Source organism: Desmodus rotundus, chromosome 7 (assembly GCF_022682495.2).
Source record: "Desmodus rotundus isolate HL8 chromosome 7, HLdesRot8A.1, whole genome shotgun sequence".
Taxonomy (NCBI): domain Eukaryota; kingdom Metazoa; phylum Chordata; class Mammalia; order Chiroptera; family Phyllostomidae; genus Desmodus; species Desmodus rotundus.
In genome coordinates this window covers 114353821-114376481 of record NC_071393.1, presented here as the reverse complement: position 1 = coordinate 114376481, position 22661 = coordinate 114353821, and the positions used below count along the sequence as shown (strand labels likewise).

At 45.5% G+C, this 22661-nt stretch overlaps 1 protein-coding gene and 1 pseudogene across 14 annotated transcripts in view; one reads left to right on the top strand and one right to left on the bottom strand.

The window, feature by feature from the left end:
* RGS6 (regulator of G protein signaling 6) overlaps positions 1-22661 on the bottom strand; it is a 464787-nt gene that overhangs the window by 270786 nt on the left and 171340 nt on the right. Inside the window, exon 1 of one of the 14 annotated variants that reach the window (XM_045201346.3) lies at positions 13316-13478. The exons of the other annotated variants lie outside the window; for them this stretch is intronic. The gene's annotated coding sequence lies outside the window, so the exon portion shown is untranslated. Of the gene's footprint in view, positions 1-13315; positions 13479-22661 lie in introns of those variants that run through there. 14 annotated transcript variants of the gene reach the window in all.
* LOC112311552 (S-phase kinase-associated protein 1 pseudogene) lies at positions 18969-20891 on the top strand (annotated as a pseudogene).

The following is a 22661-nucleotide window of genomic DNA, read 5'->3' as shown; positions in this document are numbered from 1 at the left end:
AGTAGCCACATTAGAAAGTTAAAAAGAAGCAGGTAAAATTTATTTTAATAATATATTTCATTTGACCCAGTATATCCAAAATATGAATTCAACATGTAGTCAATGTGAAAATACTAGTAAGATCTTTATGTCTTTAACTTTTCACATTAAGTCTTCGAAATTCAGTGTGTGCTTTCCATTTACAGCACATCTCATCTAGTGCTCAATGGCCACGTGGTCTGGGTCATGGGCCCTGGAATTCCCTGCCAACAGGATCCCGAGTCCACTCTCAGAGACCGAGGGAGCCTCTCCTGAGCCTGCTCCAATGTCCAAGGGGAACCAAAGAGCAGCTGTTTAAGGGACGTGTGGGTGGAGCCTCAAAATACAGGCTGGGTCCTACCAATGTGTGCCAGGCACTTCTCAGTGAGGGATGGGCAGGGGTGGAAAAAGAAGGGAGGCAGGATTCAGGCTCTCCCTCCACCCCATCATGGGCTGGAACTAGCCTTGAAAGCGCCCCAAAATTCTAAATTCAAACCTGGCCTGCAGGTCCTTATAAAGGCACATTTGCCAAGGTTGGAGGATAGAGTACATTTCTTCTGTTGGTTTGATGTATACCTTTTAAATATTTAGCCATATGGGATTTGGTCATCTGTTGTATCTTAATCCAGACCCATAATATTAAGGGATGTGGGTGTTGCTTTCAAAATCTGATAAAAATAGTAACAGCAGCAGCATAGGCTAGTTACAGGGTCTGCAATCATTCGGGGGCGAGGGGAGAACCGCATACTCTAATTCCAAAACAGGGTAGTGGGCAATCTGAGACATCCACGAAGCTCTAAGGAGCACCCAGTCGAGTGCGACAAGTCCCCAACATTCCGCATTTCCCATGGTCAAAACTGGGCCTCTGTCCTTGACTGTTTGTAATAGGTAAAGGAACTGTTCACAGTAAATTAAGAACATATGACAAGGAGGAAAAGAGAATGGTGGTAGTCTGAAGGATGATCGCTGCCCTCTACCAGCTGGGTTATAGTGCTGATGTCAATAGGTACATAGAAATAGCATTCTTTTTCCTTATGAGAAGGACCTACTCCAACCAATTATTTTTTACCTCAAACCTTAAGAATGGCCCCTATGCTTCCTTGGATTTCTCAAACTTCCTCCATGTTTGGTCTATTTCTGAAGTTTATCACAGATAAGCTTCAGTACTACGCTGGGCTAGCTGGTGTCACCAGATAGTAAAATCTTCCCTGGCCAGACAATTCCTGAATTGGGAACCTCTTGAGCATATGAAACAACACAGTTCCTTATAACTTCCCTCTTCCATATAAACTTGCTAGTCTGTATTCAGGATTAATACTGGGAAAATAGTCCTGGCCAGGTAGCTCAGTTGGTTAGAGCACTATCCCGATACACTAAGGTTGTGGGTTCAATCCCTGGTCAGGGCACATACAGGAAGCAACTAATGAATGCATAGTAAGTGGAACAACAAAAAAAATCAATGTTTTTTCTCTCTCTCTCCCTCCCCCCTTCCCCTTCTCTCTCTCTGAAGAAAAGAAATTAAAAAATCAACACTGGGAAAACATTGATAAATACACAGAGAAAGGAGCTTACAAATGTAACAAACAATTGGAAGTTGTTTAATTTCCACTTACCTATATGTTTCTGAAAGTAAGGAATATAGTAAAAGAAACAGGAAACTACACCAGAAGTGAAGATTTTGAAGGCAGGAGGATAATGGAAGTCACAGAGAAGAGAAAATTATCTGACCATTGTTGAGAACCAGTAAGGTGTGAAGGGGTCTCTCTCTCTCTCTCAAAAATGGGGATAGTAAAAGGGAGTAGTTTGAAGGGACTTGCATAGGAGAGATGAATTTTAAAATATTCAGATTAGTTGCCCGGGCCAGGTGGCTCATTTGGCTGGAGCACTGCCCCGTACACCAAAAAGGTTGCAGATGTGATCTCCGGTCAGGGCACACACCTAGGTTGTGGGTCTGATCCCTGCGGGACGTGTAACGGAAGCAACTGATCAATGTTCCTCTCTCTCTCTCTTCCTCTCTCATCAATAAGTATACCCTCGGGCAAGGATTGATTTTTAAAAATTCAGATTAGTTATTGTTGATTAACTCAAAGATCTCAGAATATGCACCCCAAGGAGTTTTGAAAGTCAGTAATACAAGGAGTTTATAAAAAGGGGTTTTCTAGAGTATGTGACCATATCAGTGCATTATTACATTAAGCATGGCAGGAATTGCCTGAAAGGGTTTTAACTTCCAAAATAACAGTGTGTCAACAGCAAACAGGCCCTGTTGGGATTTCAGAATGCTGGAGAGCCAGGCACGACGAAGAGTGATTCTGAGCAAAAACATCAGGAAGAGCGAGTTCTGGTGGTTGGCTGCCTGGTCTCCCCAAACACATGGCACGTCCCAGCACAGTTGCTCTTTTCAGCAGTATTTTCAGAAAACGAAGGGCTGGCGTCTGTAAACATGTTGCTTGGGTGGAAGGATGCCCATGTACAAAGCAAGCTATAAAAATCCATGCCGTACATTTTGCCAGAACAAACCACCAGACCACAACAAATAAATGCAGGGCCCCGGAGGAAACCCAGCAGAACTCGTTTGAATCACGAGCCAAGAGAAAGCTATTGGGTATGAGGCATCACTACGTGCACACTGCCCACTGGTTGAGGCCAAAAGAAACTACTGCTGCACATCTCTGCTCATGAAGCAACTACTGAACTGCTTATTCCTCCTTCTCACACTTTAGTCCCTGTAAAAGTGCATCACCTGCTGGGCCAAAGTCTCCAGAAAGCCCCTCTTGCATCTCTAGACTGCCACACACACAGGTTACGTGATTTTTCCTTGCCTGAGCCTGACTCATGTTCCAGACATGGTGAGCAGCTCAAAAGAAGACCCCTGGCTTCTTTGCTTTTCTGCACCTAGCACGGTTCTTGGCTGCTTGCTGGAACTCACCAAGTATTAGCTGAGCTAATGTGGAAGTACGTGCCCCTTAGACAGAAGAGGTGGAACTATAACGAGCGCCCTCCTCTCTGGTCCCAGCCCGGCCCTCGCTGATTGCTGATGCCACGTCCTCTTTAGAGGTTTGCCAACTTACCCCGAATGTGTGACTAGAAAATAAATGACCACAGTCACCGTCATACAGCAGCTTTTCAGGCCTACTGAAAAGTAACTTCAGACATGTTACCTTTGCTAAAATTCTAGAATAAAATCTGGCTACCCATTTAAATAAGTTATTATTTGTTCAAAATGTACCTCTAACTACCTAAGAGTTACGACTATTCATCTCAAGATACACCACAACAAGGAAGGAAGGAAGGAAGGAAGGAAGGAAGGGAGGAAGGAAGGAAGGAAGGAAGGAAGGAAGGAAGGAAGGAAGGAAGGAAGGAAGGAAGGAAGGAAGGGGGATTGGAGGGAGGAATGGAGAAATGGAGAGAGGGAGGGTTCGGGGATGAAATTTCTCTCTGCTGACAGAACACTGCTTCGGGGAAATGACACTTCATAACTATGAGCTACTTGCTCAGTCTTTCTGAGGTTCAGTCTCTCCATCTATGAAGTACAGAATGTAGAGGATTCCATTAGATGACATATTAAGGTGACTGACGTGGAGAAGGTCTCCAACAATGAATTCCAGGTCCTTCTCTCTCCCTCCTCTCTCCTCCCACTTCCTGTCCATGCCTCCCCCATGGCTGGGCAGGCAGGGGCTGCTGTGAGCATCCTCACAGGGGCTGGATGAAATATTCGTCTGAGTTTTACCTGATACAGTGAGCAAAACAAACAATCTGAAACCCAAAGACTTGGCTTGCTTTCTACCACCGCAGAGCAGTGGAGTTCTGAAACCCTGGGTGCAGAAGGAAGAAATACCATCCACTCCTGGGCTCCCCCTGACCCTCACAAGCAATCTCTTTGCATAAAAGAGTACAACATGCTACAGACTGAAAGGCAGGCTGCAGACTAGGAGGGGCAGCGGACTCTGGAAAACCGCAGGTTTAATCAACCAGCTTGCCAGCTGCAACGGGTCTTCTTATTTTTCTTTCCTAAAACCTTCTTAGATGACTAACCGCCAACACATGGAATGTTTTCATCTTGTTTACCTCCTGCTTTGCATGCCTTCCTTTTGCCACAATCTCCCAAAAAAGATTAATAGCCTTTGTCTTAAATGGTACTTGAACAGAAGCGTACTCTTTCCCTACCCTCAGAGTAGGGATTTCACAGCTTCTATGACTCCAGTTTTGTTTAAGCCCAAGAGTCTGTGGCCTGGCCTGGGTTTTTCCCAAGGTCTCCAGCTTTCTAGGTGTTACTATTAATGCACGAATATTTAATGGCTCAACCCAAACCCTCCCCAGGCTCACATACTCGTGTGGCTTCTTGGTGGGTTTACAGTCTCTGTCATCTGTTAGCTTCCATGTGCTGGTCCCACAGAACCTCATTTGCATTTCATCTCCTGCAAGAATTCTTTTCTTGCCACCTCATACTAACTCTAATTTGGAAAGCTTCAGGGTTTTAATTTTCCAGAAACAAGGCTCTAGTATGCAGAGTAGTCTTTTTTAAGGCTTTGGGGAGTGTGATTGGCGGAGGAAAAAACAGCAAAGTTCTCTGCTGCCCTGTCCTGCACCTTAGGGACTCTCTCCTGGCTGAGCTCCTTTGTCCCTCACTCCAGACGTCACGTCAGCCAGACCCATTATTCTTGTCACATCTCACCTCTCTCCTCCCCACTCTCTATAATTCATAAGTTCCTCCGATTGCATTTTGTAGAGTAATTCGGCATTATCTCTATTTTGAAGCATCCTTCCTGATAATTCTTTTTACACTCTGAAAAGCCCATCAAAGGTATTTTTCCTAAAGAATTGAAATAAGTCGAAATGGGTAACAGAAGAGCAGTCATTTCTCCACTTCCCCCCTTTACTGCTGTACTAATTAAACATTTTTTTTTCTAGTTAATGTAAATCGACAATGTCAAGTGCATACAGCAGGCATTATGGGCTTTATCATTGTCAAAGATTTTATTCTTGAAATCTTGATAAAGAATTCACATCACTCAAATTTCATAGCAGAATTCTGCCGTGCTATTAATCTAGCCCTTGAGTATATTATAAAAACAGTGGAAGAGCTGAGAGGAAGAACAAAAGAGATGAAATGATTTGAAGTTAAACACTTATGGATAGAAGCTCCCACTTCCCATGTGTTCCCCACAGAATGTAAGAGTATGAGGAAAACAAAGGAAACAGAAATACCATTATACAGTATAAGAAAGAACTCCCATTTAGTTTTTCTCATTCATTATCCAGCACTCTAGTTGGTAGATATGGTGAAATAGTTTAATTCAGGCAAGGCTGGCCATGAATAAGATTCTACGTGAAAGGCCTCGTTACTCAGCACTCCAGTCGTTTCACTACTTGCTACAGTTGGAGGAGGAGGGTCCAGAAACATGCAGAAACTTCTTGGGAACAGAACAGTCTAACAATGACTTTGCCACAGTTTCTGTTTTGAGCCACCTAGCTCATGGCACCTGTATGGAAGATCTCACCCAGCCTCTTCCAAGACTGGTTCTTGGGATCAGAATTGAGACATACAAGTAAAATTCACACAGATTTTTTCATGGTCCACGGTGACACTTAAAACACTTCCATTAAACAAGCAAAGGTCTGCATCCCTTACCATCACCCCCCTTTATTTCTCACATTCTCTAATCCTTGGATCCTGCAAATGCTGATGAGTGGGTGGCCGTATTAGTCTGCCAGGCCTGCCACGACCAAAGACCACAGACTAGGTGGCTTAAACAACAGACCTTTATTTCTCACAGTTCTGCAAGCTGGGAGTCCAAGATCAAGGTGTTGGCAGGTTTGGTTTCTTTTGAGGCCGCTTTCCTTCGCTCACAGATGGTACATTCTTGCTGTGTCCTTGTGTGGCCTTTCCTATGAGCACACACATTCTGGTGTCACTCTATGCGCCCAACTGCTCTCTTCTTATAAGGATGCCAGTCAAATCGGATTGGGGCCCACCCTAGCTTAATCATCTCTTTAAAGGCCCTATCTCCAAATATATACACATTCCTAGGTACTAGGGGGTTAGGGCTTCAACATATGAGTTTTTTGGGGGGGAGACACAAATCAGCCCACAACAGTGGTCAAAATAAGTAACTCACCAACAAGACTGAGTCTTTCTTCACCTTACACCACCTCTGTTCATTTCTGCCACATGCAATTAAACAACAGGAACCATTTGTCAACCAAATGGCACCCTTCTTCTATGGCATTTGGTGACATTTATTTAGTTATTTATAATTTCTAATTTATTGTCAGCTACAGTTGACATGCAGTATTATCACATATTAGTTTCAGGTGTACAACATAGTGATTAGACATTTATATACCTCACGAAGTAATCACCCAATAAGTCTGGTGCCCGTCCGACACCTGATGACTCACATTAGCTTCCAATTTCATAGGCTGTTTGATAGGAAGAGGAAACAGAAATAGCTGTAATTCTCCCTTTATCAAAGCACATTGGGTTTGTCAAAATAATTCCTATCCTTGAATCTGAATTCACTGTGCTTCAAGGCATTCCTGGGGAGGTGGTTTAGATTGTATCTAATCTCTTAATTCAATTGAACAATATTTACCATTTATGAACAACTACTATTTCCCAGGTATTACTGAGCTCTCTGGTAGGTCTTAGTGCTCACCCATGAGTTGACTCATAATCCAATGGGTTAAAAGCCATATGAATAAATGACTATAACTCAATATGATAAAAATAACTTTATAAAGCACTTTACATTGAATTTAAAATTTTGAAATTAGCAAGACTGGTCAACTTTACGGTCATTTGCAAAATTCTAAGTTGGCAATACAGGTCACATTAATAATGTCCTCCTATGATCCTGCCTCATCACTAAGAGAACAGTGACTTCCCCCATTTATTTTCAATGTGCGTGCTAGAGGATGCAATATGGATCCCCTTGGTAAGGACCACACCTCAGAAAATAGGGAGGAGCTTTTTTCAGCTGAGTGCACTAAGTGTATCACTAGGAATTCTAGAAAAAAAAAATCATGGGCTGTATGGTGAACACTGGAAACACCATAAACCCCACATGTGGAGGTTACCTGGTGGAGCTGGTCCAGCACTGGGAAGTCTAAGGTAACTGTATTCCACATCTAGAAAACCATCACATTCAAAGATTGCCTTTAGCCTCAAATAGCAGAGAAGGGTTCAAAGTGCAGCCACTAGACAGCATCACAACCTGTGATGCACTGACCAAGAGGCCAAGTTCTTTGAGATCCTTCTCACCCCACGTTTGCCTCTCCATCACTTCTCTTCCCAGGATGCCTCACTCCTAGCAGCTTACACCCTTGCTCTGCTCCAAGGCCCACACCTGGCTTCACCTTTCTGGGGAAAAGCTTGTATTTTTTGAGTTCTATTTCTTTTCCAAGAAGCATCCTCAGTGTGATCTACTCTGCGATGGTTCACTTAATGTCTCAGAGCCTTGGTTTCCTCATCTGTGAGACAGGACTACTTCCTCATACTCCACAGGGTCGTCATAAGGACAAAGAAGAAAGCAGGGATGTGCTTTGTAATTCATGAAGCATCATCACAATAATGACGATGGTAGCAGCTAACATCGACCAAAACCTGACTACAGACGAGGCACTTTGCATGTGTTAGTTCATTTACCTTCTAAACAACCAAGGAGGGAGGCGCTATTATGCTGCCCATTGTTCAGATGAAGAAAGACAATCAGAGAGGTTAAGTAATTTTCCTAAGGCCACACAGAGAGAAAAGGACAGAGCTGGGATTTGAACCCAGGCAGACTGGCCCCAACCACCCTTGTTATTTCCCATAGTGTTGTATGGAATATTCTAAAATTTCTTTACTATAACCCACATCTTAGCTTCCCTAAGTAAAGATCATACACTAGTACTTGTTTGTAACAAATGCACCCAGCAGTTCACTGGCTGCTATTATTACTCCTCTAATGTAAAAGAAGTGCATGTTTGTAGAAATTACCTTAAAACACTGCTTTACTTAACCGAGTAGTTCTAGTGATGGAATAACAGGTACCAAAGGATGATGAATGTAATTTTGGACCTACAGGGTGTAGACGAGGGGGTTATTGGTTCTTGAAACACACTTAAGTACCCTGTAATTACCTATGTATAAGGCCCTAAAAGAGAATGTCTCCAAAAAAACTAGTTGCCAATGGCTGACTTACGTCTCCCCTTTCCACTCACATTTAAATTCATATGTTAAAGACCTAACCTCCAGGACCTCAGAATGTGACCATATTTTGAGGTGAGGTCTTTACAAAGGTACTTTAGTTAAAATGAGGTCATTAGAGTGGACCATACACATTAGGACTGATGCCCTGGAAGAAGAGGGAATTTGGGGACACACACACACACACACAGAGGGGAGGCCATGTGAGGACATGAAGACACAGGGATGAGACAACATCTACACACTGAGGAGAGAGGCCTGGAGCCGAACCTACCCTCACAGCCCTGAGAAGGAACCAAGGCTGCCAGCGTGGTGATCTTGGACTTCCAGCCTCAGAACTGTGAGGCACTAAATGTCTGCTGTTGAAGCCACCCAGTCTATGGTACTTTGCTATGGCAGCACTAGAAAACTAATGACACTGGCCAAGAGAATGTGTGTGTCCCTGGGGGTACCAGCCCACAGAGAGAGTCCAAGAATGGATCGGGGAAGGGGGTCCTGCATCTTCACGCTCACTCGTATCTTTTCATTTACTCTTCACACAAGCCAGTGGTTAAGTATTATTATCCTCCACCTACACGACTGCCAAGTGCATTTTCCGAAAATACTTCCTTCAGCGTGTTGTCCGCCTGTCCAAACACCTCCAGTAGGTCCCCACTATCTCAAGGCAAAAGCTCAAATTCCTCCCAAGTGGTCCTGAACATACCATGTCATTGCTAACCCCCGGAATAAGAAATGTGCTACCACAGCAGCACGCATCCACAGCCCTGCGGTGAAGGACACCCAGAGCTCCGCTCCCAGAGCAAGGAGGAAGTGCTACGCACACCACCCATGCTGCGAGGGTGCAGGAAGCAAGATTTTCTACACCAGAGATGCGCCTCGCCGTCAAGTGAGTAACAGACATAAGCACCTGGAAATCAAAAGAATCTCGAACTTGTAGCGCTGCATATCCTGAGCTACATCCCTGTCTCCACTCGCCAGATATCCGGCCTTCTCATGTTGAATCCCTTGCTTCTAGTTGCCAGGGGTCCACTTGGAGGTGAATACTGAACACTATGCATGGCGCAGTGCTTAAATTGCATTTTCTTTCATGCCTGTGCATGGTGTTCAAATGATTGTTTTTTTCTTAAGGAATCCAGAGAGATTTTTAGAGACATTATCTAATTCAACGCACCCTATATGACAGCTGAAGAGTGTTACTAGCCTGGTTGGGCAGATGAAATTGCTTTCACGAGAAGACACGACAAAGTACGTCTGCACCTTTCCAGTCAGTCCTCTTGACTCCCTCGTAATTACAACAGACTCAGAGCCAGCCTTTCCTCTAGGCCTCCCCCTGTTCCCAGGCTGGCAGATTCTGACCGTCTCAGTCTTGGTTGACATAAGCATCTCTAGTCGTTGTTTGCCTGAAGGCTCAGCTTTGAGCCTGCAGATAAATGAGGATCCCCATCACCCAGGTGGAAGGCAGGCTGTGCCGTCAGCCTCGCTGTCCCTGAGAGCGGCAAGCCCGATGAGAGTAGGACAATGAGGCTGTGGCCCTTTCCCTTGACCACAGCTTGGACACAGCCCACACCACTGGCCCTTGTCCGAGTTTCTTATTTGACCTTTTTCTGCTGCAATTGCAGATTCCACCTTATTTGCTGGAGAACTGTCAACCTGCCCAGTCTTTGCCGTCAATCTAACCCTTAACAGCCACATCGTGTCCCTGAATCCCCACCACGTAATGAGCAAGCGTCCTCCCCAAAACTCCTGCTTCCACCCAATTAGACCTTGAGGTTGAAAACGCTATCACATACCACAACTCCATTTGTAAGCCCCCTTGGTCACCACCATTTGGGCTGCCCTTCTTGAAGCCCAGTCTCTCCAGTCGCTAGTCTGCAACCCTGCCTGCACACTGTTATAAAATTCCTAAAGCCCAGGCTGTACCCAAGGCCAATTATATAAGAAGTGGGACCCAAACATCGGCATTATTTGAAAGGTCGCCAGGTGACTCTAATGTGTAGTTAAGTCTGAGAACAACTGTTTCAGGCCTTTTCCCCACTGAACCTCATCCCTCACTGGCATGGAGCTGAGCTCCCAGCATGGCACAGAGCTGCACCTAGATAGGAAATGACATCTGCAGAAAATAACACGGCAGCGAGGGAATGAAGATAGAGTCGTCTCCAGACATCTCAATGCTTGTGATTTCAACGGCTGATAGTAGAAGAGGAAATTGCCAGTTATTGGACATTTGCCACAGTGCTATTGAAGGTGGATCAGAGCTTCATGTTACCTTAAAAAAATAACATGAAGTGAATCATAATTGTTAATCAGAAAACCCATCATAAGCTTAAGGAATCCAAACGCTAATGATCAAGGCTGGAAACCAGAGTAAACCTCCATCAGAACTGAGCTCACTACCATGGATTTCATGACACCTGGGGCTCAGCCGTTTCTCCCGCAACGACACAAATGCATCGAGTAACCATGTGTGATGTTACTAATCTGCAAGGTGGGTGGCTAGTTCTGGAAGACATATCCTGGGTGGGAGGTTGACGAAGCTGATCTTTAAGATCCTCTTCAGTGCAGGCAAGTCTTTGATTCCAGGTGATAAGCCCCTCAGGCTTCTAGAGAATGCTGGGAAGAAAATGACCTGTTGTCTGCCTGAGCCACTGCTCTGCTGCTCCGCAGGACGAGACCAAGTCGGGAGAACAGAGTGCCCTGCTGTTCAGACAATGTCATAGGTTGGCTTTGGCATTGCTGCAAGATCTGAGCTAACTAGAGACAATCATTCCAGTTCCAGAAAGCCAGGGGTGTGACTCAAAGTGACAGCCAGGAGGCCTGGGTGGGTGAGAGGGGGCCCCTGTACCCGGGAGGTAACACTTCATTTCTCCGCCTGGTTTACTGGCTTCCCAGAAAGCCAGCCATGAGGCCTGCAGAGTGAACCACGTCATGGTCGAAATGTCTACCTCACTCTGGACCGCCTTCGTGGAGGGCACCCAGTTCTCTCCAGGCTTTTACTGCTGTCCACGCCCAAATGCTGTGTCACCTCTCCTAAGCTTGCAGAGCAGCACTGAGAAGTGTTTTCTCTGCACGCTGCTTGGTAACATGGCCATGCCGTTGTAACTCATCAAGGGCCCCTGTGACAACCAGCCTCACCGGGGAACACCAGTGGAGCAGGGATGTGGGGTTCTCCCGCTTACTGGGAAAGCAGCAATTAGAGCAAACAACATAATAGCTGAAGACGGGCATTTGCAAAAAATAATTAAAAAAATAAGGCAGTCAGAAGGAACGCCTAGTATCATTTATCTATTTAGGCAGGGAAGATTTGGAAATTTGAGTTAGCTGGGACTAATAGTAAATTAATTAAAATTACTTTCATGGGAGTTGGTTGGAGCCCGATGCCAAGGCCAAAGTCAGACGTCTGCTCCCCACACAGCCTAGTTAGTGCCATGCGGGGAAAGCCCACTCCATGCACACAAACTGCTCCCCTAACCCACGTCAAAGCGTCCCCCAATGTCTTGTTCATAACAAGAGGGATAGCCAGGAAAACAGTTAACTGTGCTTCTCAAAAGTGGGTCAGCATTCATCCAAACATGGCCCCCAGTGAAAAGGAGGTCAACCGCCTTCACCTCCCACCATTGTCACCACACTCGGCTTTAAGCCAGGGGCGCAGCCCCCCTTCTTCCTGACACTCTGCTTGAAAGGGTGGTCACCAGGGAGTGCAAAGATGGAAGGAGGAGCAACTCTTCAGCCAGGCCCCTCCCACACCCCAGGTTTCCAAACTATGCTCCAAAAAAGAACCCTCAGGGGCTGATTCGGGGTGACCATCTGGGCTTCGACAAGGTGCAGCGTTTCTCAGCAGAGCAGCGTTGGCGTTTGGGGTGGGATAATTTCTCACTGTCTGAGACGCATTTCGGCATCCTTCATAGATCGAGCTCCCACCCCTAAAATGCTAGTAGAGCTCCCCAGTCCTTAGGGGAACCTAAATAGGGTCCCATTCCTTTCTGAAAGTCCCCGAGGGAAGGTGACAATAAGGTCTTTGGCAGAGACCCCTGAAAGGGCAACCCTATTCTTACATGTCTTATTTGTATGTGCTTTCTGCTAAAACTTCCTTCAAGCAAAGGCTGACAGTTTGCAAAACAATTGCATGCTGGCCACCGCTCCACAGGAAGCCAGAAATCCCGTCACAGAGCTGACCCAGGTGGTCACCTGGCAGCTGCTCCAATATGGCAGCTGCCATAATTGCTCCAGTGATTCGGAAGGTGCTGCCCTCTGAGGTAAGCCAATGTCACCCCTGGACCATTCGTTAGAAAGTTCCAGTTCATACTGCATTAAAATTTATCTCCCTGTGACTTCTACCTCTAAAGGTCACCAAAAATAAGTTTGTTACCTCTTCCACACAGCTGCCCTTTAAATATTTGAAGAAAGCTGCCTTGTCTCCCAATTTAGCAAGCAGCCTGACTCATCTCTCCTTACACAGTTTTATCATTTTTAGTCACTTACTATGTCTCAGCCGCTTCACCGATGTTCTTTCTGATTCTCACAAAACCCCACCAGGTAAGCTCATTACCCCGATTCGATGGAGGAAGCTGAGCCATCGGCTCAAGAAGCAACAGGCATAGCTCATATTTACTTCTTTTCATGGCCCTGCTCCTTTCACTGCAGACCTGCGGTTCCCAAACCTGACTCCCAGAATCCCCTGGGGAGGTTTATTCAGAAAGAGAGAAATACACAGGTTCTCAAACAGGTTTAATGAATCAGAACCAGGCCCATGGTTCTGACAGAACTGATCCAGAGATCAGCATTTCAAAATTTCTGCCTGTGTGAGATTTAGCCTCCTCCATTTCCTGTTTCTCTATCTTGGAGGCAGCGGAGGGGGGAGTTAATTTTTTTAAAAATCAACATTCTTCCTGCAATGTATACCCAAGTGTGGCCTGACCCGGACACTGCACAACAGATCCGCTGCTCCCCTTACTCTGGGCTGAGGTGGTCCACACAGAACCTGAGCTCATGTCCTGTCACCCATAAGAGTGGGGGTGGGGGGGGTGGGGGGTGGGGAGGGAAGAACCCCACCCAAACGTGGAGCGGTTGCTCTTTCACCAATGCTGGGGATTCAGCACGGCCACTCACCTGTGACTGTGTCCCTGTGGCTTCCTCCTCTCCACAACAGTCTTCCTGGAGCACATCTCTTAAAGGCAATTAAAATTACACAGTGCCCTGATTTCAATTCTCCTGTAACCACGCTGAATATTTTCCACTTTAAAAAATTAAGTTTTAATTAAGTTTTTTCAACAAAACACCAATCTTGCTGATAATGTCAGGAAGGTCTGAGAAAGTAATTACGTGCACAATCTGTTTTTGACACACTTCATTCTCCATTGGGACATTTCTTCTGTCTCCTTTACCTCATTAAAAATCCCCCGTTGCCATAGGAAGGCTGGCTTTCTTTCCTATTTACCATAACAGAGAGGAGGAAGCAGGTTCCCCCTTCGGCACAGCAGCAGCAACTCTGCTAGCCCTCAGGTTGTACCCGTGAGGCTGCGTTTTACCATTTCCTTTCTTGTGACCTTCTACCAGTACCAGCGCCCACGGAAGGGCCAGCCCATTACGTGAGGGCACGTTGGTGGGACCCCATTTGCTCTTCATTTCCCCTTTCTCAGTCTAAATACTTAGCTGTTACATTAAGAAAAGAAATATGCTAGGCTCTCATTTCCTGAAGGTATAAGTAGTAAAAATAATACACAATTATCAATAGGCTCAAAACTGTTTCTATCTGGCATCCGGCAGACAAACTACCCGTGTTTTTTATCCTGACTCTAACTCCTTTATGTTAGTTTCCGTGGGCTGCCATCACGAATCGCCACAAACTGGTTGCTTAAAGCAACAGAGACGTGTTCTCGATTCAGGAGGCCCGAAGTCTGAGGTCAAGGTGTCCAGGGGTCATGCTCTCACCACAGGGGCCAGGGGAGAATCCTTGTTTCTCCTAATTTCTGGCGGCTCCTGGCAATGCTTGGTTTATAGATGCATAGCTCCAGTGTCTGCCTCTGCACATGGCCTTCGTCCTTCTGTCCCTGTGTCCTCGCCTGTTCATACAGGGACACCAGTCCCAGGCATGCTTTGTTGTTGTTTTTTTCCAAATGCAATAAGGCAAACCACAAAGCCCAGTGAAAGGGTTCGAACATGTTAGCAGTTTAACTTGGGGGACATTGGATCCATAATTTATAGACCAGCACTGGGAGATACACGGAACTGCCATACACAGAAGTGAGCGAGGTTTCCGGTGCTTCCGGCCCCCAGGCTTTAGGCTACCCCAGCTGACACCAAGTGGGCCACAGATGAGCTGTCCACACCAAGCTCTACCGAAATTTCAGACTGGAGCCAAACAGATGTTGCTTTAAACCGTGACTGTCAGGTGTGTTATGCAACATGAGGTACCTGGAGCACTCACTCTACCTCTAGTCACCTTGACCTTTTTAAAGCCATTTATTTCTTTAGACTATGTAAAAAGCCATGACTGTATGACACTGAATAACAGTTTAAATTCAAAGTGTTCAAGGTAAAACTCAGCTTTACCCACAATTCTTATCTCATGCCAGCTTCCTAGCTCAGTGAATGCCACAGCTTCATCCTACTGAGCAAACTTGGGGCTGTTCTAACAACCCTGCCCCCAGCCATACTCGAAAAATTCCAACTTCTCTCGGGTCTACCTCTTCCACGTATCTAGACTACGCTCATGGCTCCCTTCTGCACGACGTCCACCTGAGTTACTGTCACCTTTCACCTGCATGCCTGCTGCCCGAACTGATCTTGTTACCACTCCGCTCCAATGGCACTAGAGTACTCTCTGCAAACCACACTGGTGCTCCCTCCGCATTTCCTGCTTATAACCCTTCAGTGACTTCCCACCGTTCTTAGAAAACCCATCTCCAAACCCTTAAAGTGGCTGTAAGGTCCTGCACGGTCTCCCCCTCCTCCATGCCACTCATTTCCCCTCGAGCTCCCTTGTTCTCCGGGCTCCGGAGCGGCGGCCCTGTTCGCTCTTTCAGCGGTGCTGTGCTCTCCCTGGCCCAGACCGCTGGCACCAGCTGCTGCCTCCACCGGCAAGACGGCTCTGCACCACACTCCTTACTGAGCATCTCCTCATCCTTCAGGCTCCCCTCAATACCACTTCTTTACGGAAGTCGTTTGCCCCCAGATGACGCGTCTCTCCCATTTCACATTTCATACCACACACTACAGTTGTTCACTTTACGTTCACTTGTGCGATTTTTGGTTCATGGCTGTCTCCTCTACCGGACAACTCCAAGAGGGCAGGAATGGGGTCTTCTTTCGCTCTCCACTCTATTCCCAGTTCTTAGCTACGTGGTGTGCACACAATAAATATTTGCTGCAGTGAATGAAGTCCATCTTTAAATCTAGCACAATACCTTGCTCCAAATAGATTTTCAATACATTATGAATGAAGGGAGAATGCTATTTCAAATCATTCCAAAGGGCGCTTGCAGGATAAAAGACTTAGGGGAGAAAACATAAAACCTCAAGGCTCAAAAGTACAACCGTCTTCCAACTGTTGATCTGCAAGCTCACGAAAGAGCAGGTTCTCCTGGGGGTGTGGCAAGGCTCACTGAGGGAAGGTGCTGAAAAACAGAAGATGTAACTTCGCGAAGTTTTCCTTAAAGGTCTAATAGCTTTCGGGTTTTTGTCAGTTATGGCTTTAAAACCTTGGTAAGTGGGCAGTCATTGAAGCCAACATTAAACAGTCAGACGCGATAAGAGAGTGGCCTCATGAATCCATGCATTTAAGACGTGTTTGTTATAGTTGTACTACTTCTCCAATTTTTGAGGGTGAAGGTTTTATAGATTAAATACACCAAGAAGCATCATACTCTCTAAATACATAATGGCGAAATGACCTGATCATGGGGCATCATTGGCTAAAGATTCAGAAATAACTTTCCAGTTTAGCCGATGTCTTAGTGATGATTTTGAAATTCTCCCAAGATGAGTCCAGTTGTGTCTCTTCAATTTCTTCTTTGGTCTACTTTACCTATCACTGCTGAAAGTCCTGTGACTGAAAAGCTTCTGACTAACCTGAGGTTACCTTGATTCTAATCTGATGCCAACAAATATCAACAGTTAACAGGAGATTTTTATTAAGCACCACCTTTCCTGCATTATATTTTGTTACATATATTGCTGAGAGAAAAGTATGATTTAATAATCTAAACAAACCCATGAGAGACTCTAAGTTAGAAATGTGGACATCACCTGACAGGAGAAAAGTCTCTGAAAGGCTAAGGGACTATTCCCTTGGCTCAGAAGCCACATTTCCATTTGCTGAAGGGTTCATTAGTTTTGCCTGGATATTAATTGCTCCCCAAAACCTGTTAATCATGTTGACAAAATAAGCTATTTTAGAACTGATGACCTGTAATACTTATTATACTTTTTATTTTATTATGAGGCCAGTAGTCTCTTACATACAATTTTGCAACAGAAATTAATGTTATTTAATCAACAACTGATCAAATAGAAGGCAAATGGAGGGCAGCGAGGAAGAAACAGAACTAGAAGATTTTTTTCTATCCAGGCTTCCCCTCTTCTTCCTCAGGACCCTGAGAACTATTTTTCTACTACCAACTTCTTACTCCATTACCATGGATGCAGTATGAGATTTGCTGAGTCTGAGGAATTGGAAAGAAGGATTCTTCTAAATGATATTAATTAATATTGACTACTATCCACCTGAGATCGTGTTCAGCTCTTCTTTCGGAGCAACCGTCGTCAAGCTTCCTCAGCTTACAGGTCTCTCCTGGAAGGTAAAAGACCGCTGAAACATCTCCCCCAGCACCTGCTCTCACCTGCCGCTCAGTACCGCCCCACCCATGTCCGAGAGGGAACAGAAGCATCCTTGGGCATTAAGTGGTGTAAATTAATTCCCGAGGGAACAAAACACGGATCGGGTTATAGTAGCAGGCCATCACTACAAGGACCAGTCTGTGAAGAGCTGGAGCCCAGGGCCCTTCCAACCCCCAGCACTTCGCCGATAACAACCCTGGAGGAGTGAGCCCCTCTCCTCACACCAGCTGGAATTCTGCTGTGCTCAGTCCCCTCTGATTTACATCAGAGAAACGAGTGGAACAGATGGAAGCGATGTCAGAGACCCTCGGGACCTCCGCTGAGTGATCTTCACGCAGGCCTCATGAAGCAGGGACGCAGAGAAGGGGACTGCGCCAGTATTTTACTTTAATCACTGAGAAGTTTTCATTTATAATTCATAGGTACTTACACTGCTTGGGATGCCTTATTAAAAAGGAAGTCACTTTTTTTTCTTTTTACCTTTTTATAACCACAGGGAAGAGAAACCTCTTAAATGTGGTATAAGAACAAATTGTTACCAAAATAGAAGCTGGTGTCCACTAATTACAGTGCTATCCCACCAGCATTTAAAAAATCATTACCACCGTTGCATAAAGAGAGGAGCATGTAATTTACCCTTAAGCTAGTACAATGAGCAGCTTTTTAAAATCTCGGCACCATAACAGTGACTCTCTGATGACCGTTAAATACCCCAATTCTTCTCTCTCAGCAGCACTGGCAGGTGGTTCCCAGAGCAGGACAGTTAACCGTGGAGATTGAGAGAGAAATGTCAGAGAAAAACAAGTTACTTCGACATATATTTAATGGGTGTCCCATCATGAACAAGCATTTATTAAGGATCCAGTGTGGTTCTGGATACTTTGGAGGATTCTTTTTTTTTTACTGTAAAATGCATAATCTAGGAATATAATTTGAGTCCATAAGGAACTACACAGAGCACGGGTACCTGAGCTCATTTCTGGTATAAAGGTTTACCACAGGCGCCAAGGCCCTATGAGGGAAGGTAGTAGAACACGTTCAGAGCTGATTCTGCATGCTGGGGGACCCCAAGTGGGGACACGGCCAATATGTGATGGGCTCTTAAAAAGTACACCAGGAAAGGGCATCAAGTCTGAGAATTCACCTGGAGTCAAGGGCGTTGACTGGCCTTGTGCCCTTTCTCACTGTCCAGTGGAGGACAAGCTCGAGGAGAGCCACAAGGATGCGAACTCTGGGAGTTATCAGATATTTACTTCTCTCCCAGCTCCGGAGCTTAAGATATTGCCCAGAAAAATCAACTCCTACGAAGAGGGGTGGACACTCAGAGTTGTGTCAAAGGGCCCACTGGGGCACTGCGACTGGCCACTGACCAGAGAGAGGACGGAGAAAGTCAGCAACGGGAAAGACTGCCAGATGCAGCAGGTCTGGTGCCGGATGCAGAGGACAGAGAGAACTGGGGTTGCTGAGGAGCCAAATGCCTAAACGCAGTCCTCAGGGCCATGGGATCTGCACAAAGACCGCAGTTCCTGGGTCACAGATGAGTCAGCAAAACGGGAGCTGGGGTATTAAAGACCTGTGTGAACGCTCCTTAACTGGGTGTTGTCCCCTCCCTGTGCCTGTCACCATCGAACCAGGGGGAGAATGGCCCCAGAAACTCCAGGTGAAGGTGCTAATCAATAATACAGACTGAGGATGTACCCAAGCCTCTGCACGCCTGCTCACGACACAAATAGAGAACGACAGGGTCTTCGCCCTCACAGAACTTACTGTCTGAACTCAACAGTAAACGGCAAAGCCATGTTCAAGTATAGTTCCTTATGCCTTGACTGCACATTGTATACAGAAAAGAGTTAGGATGATAAGCCTACCTCTCCCCACATGAAGGAAACACAGCGGAGGTCAAGTCCATGCTTATGCATGAAAGATGGAGACAGGACTGCTGGCAGCCCACTGCAAAGAACCTCAAAACCGTATGTCTAGCTCTCCCCTATCCCCAGGGTCAAGATCCAGCCTGCTAAAGCCCAGCTGAAGGTTCTCAGGCCAGTTCTGGAAAGGGGCAAATCCAAATGTGATCTCAGATGCTGGCTGCATGCTGGCTAATGTATGAAGGGTGCTTTCCCACAGGTATGTGTTTTGAGAAGCCTTGCTTTAACTCTGTAACAGACTTCTGTCGACATTTCCAATGAGGCTTTTGAAGTGCCCTTTTCACTCATAACAATCATAATCAACTCCTTCCCTCACCCTACCCAGACCTCTAAAAAGGTCGGGAACAGCATGGCTCTGCAGGGTCCAGAGTAAGACCGCTGCCATCACCAGCTCACCGCTGGTTAGCATCCTGCATCAGTTCCATTCAACTAACTACGGTTTTTGTAGAAAAAGATGCCAGTCACGTCACACCCTGGGCTTAGGTAAGCGACCACTAATTGAAGTGATTATAAAGCCCTTTTCAACTATACAGACTTGATGTATAAAAGCTGAAATAGTAATAGGGATATAGTTCCTTTTCTCACTACAAAAAGATCTTGCCTCGCACTCAAGCTACATGTAAATGTGATTTGCTTTTCAGGACTGTTGGCGCCCATGAGCTTCTCTCCACCTTGTGCAAAGCCATGCCCACTCCAGGGGAAGCCACTTGCATGGACGTGAGATGTCACTGGTAAATGATCACAGGCCAGTTCCACCCAGAAATGTCAGGACCTTTTAAACTTGGAATTGATGACAGAATTTCTAATCTGCACTTTGGAATGACTTGGTGGCATTTACAACATTAAATGGTTTCCTAAACAAGTCCCATCAAATTGAAATAACTGAGAGTCAAATGAGAAAAAAGTCCCGACTACTTTTTATGTGATTTTTAAATTATTGTTTAAATATGCAAGTGTAGACACAGAATACAAAGTGGTGGGGAAAGAAGTCGACCTGAGAAATGTGAAGTACTCTCCGATTGAATGTTAAAGATTTACGTGTTCTGGGTTCTAATACTTATTCCAATTCAATATTTTATACTCTCTGATGCCTTGTTTTCTCCTTGCCATGGATTTCGCCAGTTCCTATTACTGAATGAATAAGAGAAAACAAACTAAGAAATAAACCTTTGGAGCCTCACTGAAACCATATCAATATCTTTGTTTTCTTATATTTTAATCGTCAGTGCCAACAGGATTTCTTTCCCTTTGTTTTCTTCTTGTTAAACAAATTCAAATCAAAATAATCCTGCTTCCTGCATGGGACAAGTTTTCACCACAAAGTTAAATTAATAGTGATTCAGAGGGACCTCGTTCTCTGCCCTTCCCTGGTGTCTCTGCTGACACTGCCTCACTCTCGTCAGTCTCCAGCCTGCTCTCTCCCTGACATTGAGCACCGTGCCTGCAACTAAGTCGCCAGTTCCGATGGAGAGGTATTTGAAGTTGATGTTGAAATTGCCAAACACTCTGTGACTATCAAGACCATGTGAGAAGACGGGAATGGATGGTGAGGGTGAGGATGGCCCAGCTCCTCTACCAAATGGTAACGCAGCAATATTAGCGAAGGTCATCCAGTGGTCACCCACTACAAGCATGACCCTCCTCCTCCTGAGGAGGAGGAGAACAAAGAAAAACGAGCAGACGATATCCCTGTATGCGACCAAGAATTCCTGAAAGTTGACCAAGGAACACTTTTTGAACTGACTCTGGACACAAACTATTTAGACATCAAAGGTTTGTTTGATGCTACATGCAAGACTGTCGCCAATATGATCAAGGGGAGAACTCCTAAAGGGATTCGCAAGACCTTCAACATCAAAACTAACCATTCGGAAGAGGAAGCCCAGGTAGACAAAGAGAACCCGCAGTGCGAAGAGAAGTGAAACATTGTCTCTGACACTGTAGCCCTGTCAGGGTTCTTCCAAACACTAGGTTCACGGCCCTGTTTATAATGGTTAGCAGTACACAGTGGGCAATGCAGCAGCGAAGCACCTGCATCAGCAGAGCACTGTCTCACTGCATGTGTTTGGGTACAGACTCCAAACCTGTGGCTGAGTTTCTTCCAGTATGATCAAAATAGTTCGTTTCTCTTTGCTTTGAATAAAACTGAATTGTGGGCTCTGGCTGGTGTGGCTCAAGGACTGAACACCACCCTGCATACCAAAGGGTCGCTGGTTTGATTCCCAGTCAGGGCACATGCCTATGTTGCTGGCCAGGTCCTCAGTAGGGGGCGCTTGAGAGGCAACCACACACCGACGTTTCTCTCCCTTTCTCCTTCCCTTCCCTTCTTTCTAAAAATAAATAAATAAAATCTCTTTTTAAAAACCCTGAATTGTGGGTTCTCTATAGTAAGTAGCATTTTGGGCTTTCCCTCTTCTTGTAAAGTGATTTCTACCTAGTTTATCATCCAGTTAACTTTAGCAATTTTTTAAAAGTTGGCATTATAAATAAAACAACTTTCAAACATTCTCGGAGACAGAAGAAAAGGTAGTAATTCATATGGACTGTGGATGTCTCTAAACTGTCCAAGCAGAAGGTAGTGTATGCCAGGTGACTCAGCAAAGCCACACAAGTGACTGAATTATACAGGGTCACTGCTGGTGAGCAACACAAGTTCTGCCCGGCTACTTATGCAGCAAAGGAATGTGTTGGAAGAAGATGAAAGAACAGAGAATTGACAGACATGTTAGACAATCGGGCAGCCCCTGAGGGTGGCTGCCTCCGGGGCTTCCAGTCTGAGGTGCGGCAGCCAGCTCGAGCCACTGGACTCCAGGACACTCTCTCACTGTCCTTGATGCCCCTGCCCTGAAACCTGTCGCATGCATTCCTCGCTCTCTGCATCACTTCCTCTTGATCCAAAGCCCAGAATGAGAGGGCTGATTGGCCAAGCGTATTCCACCTTCTTTCCAGGGAGCAGGAAGATGAAATATCCAGCCATTTCAGCTTCTAAGTTAGAAGGACTCTTCCTCAAAGAAAAAAAAAACAGGTCAAGACCCATTATAGTGAAGTATCCCTTTCTATCAGAGAGGATACAAACACGATTTCTACCACAGGAAGAATGGGCTTCCTTAGTGTACTCACAATATCCATTTCTGTGATGCCACTGGAAAGGTATCTCTGCAGAGGCCCTGCTCAATTTTACACTTGCTTTCTGGTTTTCAACGGGAGGCGACATACTAATGTCCTCATACACAGTACCCGGCAGGCCCTCGGCATTCAATGGTTCTATAAATTTGTCTTCTATTCTTGGAGTGCAAACTGTACATGCAGTGCTTTCCACTAGTGTTAATACAGACGGTACTGTAGGAAGGATTTTATGAAACAATCCATGGAAGGCCCCCAGCTCGAATGTGTGTGGGGACAACTGGAATTCTGAGACTAGTGAGGAAACCCAGCTTGATACCCAGCAGTTGCTCCTTAGTTTGTAGCATCTGAGAATTTGGGGAGCCCCTAAAGTTTCAGCTTGCCCCTTACCAATGTCCATGAGCTACTGCAACCCAAGATAAAACATTAAACTTTTTTAATACACATGGGAAGCATAGTAAATGGCACATTCCAGCTTCATTTTCTGTGCCCAGAGATGTAATTAATGGTTATGTCTGTGCACCAAGAACCAGAGAAAATGGAAATGCTGCTGAGGGTTAACTCTGAAG